The sequence below is a fragment of the Ictalurus punctatus genome, chromosome 14 (assembly GCF_001660625.3).
Source record: "Ictalurus punctatus breed USDA103 chromosome 14, Coco_2.0, whole genome shotgun sequence".
Taxonomy (NCBI): Eukaryota; Metazoa; Chordata; class Actinopteri; order Siluriformes; family Ictaluridae; genus Ictalurus; species Ictalurus punctatus.
In genome coordinates, this window is record NC_030429.2 from 18,188,770 (window position 1) to 18,190,834 (window position 2,065).

A 2,065-nucleotide genomic window follows, 5' to 3' on the forward strand; every position below is an offset into this window, starting at 1 on the left:
TGCTTGAATGCCCCGCAGGTTTTATACTCATAGCCTACTACTCTTTAGGCTACGTCACTACAGGTTTAAAACGTCACTCCAAGGGCGATCCCGTGAACTTAAGATTCAGCGTTTTGTCGTCATTTGTCTTTTATTAGCCCAAGTACTGATCTATGTGACAGGTTCTTAATGAGAATTTTGACTGATCATTACTGCATGTGGTGGTTATAGAATTGTCCATTTTCAAATGACAATTTCCATTTATTTGAATAAACTACTCTGATCTCCTAAATTGAAACAGCAACCATTAACCTCTCAAACTTCCAGTTCATTTAACATTTGGTGCTTGGTCACATATGTGCTTTTGCCAATGGGTTCTGAGCAAATGAATGTCAAATAAACAGTGCAGGTCAGCCATTATTAATGTTTGTTTGTATGTTTGTTTGTTTGATTGATTGATTGATTGATTTTATATCTAACCTTGACACCTTATCAACCTTATCAGAAGATTCTGAGTGGAACTAAAAATGGTGACCCATAATTAGCCTTACTATAGAGATGTGAGATTTGATCAAAAACATTGAGAGTTCCCTATAAAGGTAAACATCCCGACACCATTGAAAGAAAGAACAGGGACAGGTGTTTGTTAGGACCCAGTCAGTTTGAGCTATTGCAACTATTATTTCACTTTTCCGATGCACCAGATTGACATGAGGTAATGCTTTCTGAGATTGTTCCTCTTGACACCTAAAATTATTTTGCAGTTTTGTGACTGAAGCACTAATTGAGCCGAAGTTTGTTGAACTCAACACGTTTCATGTTGTACTGAGAACATATTGCTGCTGATTGCTGGCTGTGGAAAGGAGCCGAATGCTGAAAAATCACAGTTGAAGGAAGGTGAGCATCTGGGCAGGCACCACTAGCTACAAGAATGAATGCTCATAGGATACTGACTTACTATTTAAGCTTAAATACTTTTTCAGTGAGAAATATATTCACTTGACAGTATTCCATTTACTCAGATAGGCAGTATGACTAAATTAGATGAAGAGGAGAAAGAATTTAAAGTAGCAATAAAAATGTGGCACTTTATAAATTTTTTTGCGAAGAGGTCACAGAGAATATTTTCATTCTAAATGAAACATGAATTGCTCACAGTGTGCTTACACACCTAAGCACACTGTTTTCATGCTAGCCAGTTCTAATAACACACATGCTATATATATATATATATATATATATATATATATATATATATATATATATATATATATATATATATATATATATATTAACATCATCCAGGATATGAACACATCCTCACTGGATTTATATAATTAGATTTAAAAGCTTCCTTTAAATTATTTTAAACACAAACAGCAATCTCTAAGCCAAAGCACGAGTCTATTTGCATTAAACATGATTAGTTAGGCATTTAGCAAAGGGATATAGGCCCCCATACAAGATATTAAAAAATGGAGAATCACCAAAGCAGCTGTGCTGTTTTGTGCTGTGTAAAGTAGATGTTTGTGATGGTGGTGCTTATGATGCATATGTGAAGAATGAAGCTGGACTTGAAGCTGCAAAGATTCTATCCCTGAAAAGGTATTGTTCTCATTTGAAGGCAGAAATGATTAAACAGTATTTATTATTTACTGTCAGTGTTTATGGACATTTTTGTCTATTATTTTCTTCCACATATGTCTCAGAAGGATGACATCTTATGGATAACTTCTAAAAGGTTTTTATCATAAAAGATTTAGCTTTACTCTTGAGTCTACAAAAATAATTCAACAGGAAAGAAAGGACTTAGTCAGGAAACCACATCTAACAAAGTCAATCTTCAGATGTATAAATAAAAATGGAGTTTCTCTCCTTCAGCTGAAAAAGGATTGTCAGGGTATGTTTCCCCTGTGTCGGTTAAAAAGCTTTTGTAATCTCTCTCACTTTATAGTTCTCTTTCTTTCTTCCTCCCTCCACACTTCCTTTTTGACAATGACTCTCTTCATGATCATTTTACAATAATCATTAATCCACATGGATGATGTTAATCTTAAACACTGCTGTGTGAATTAAAAACAAATAT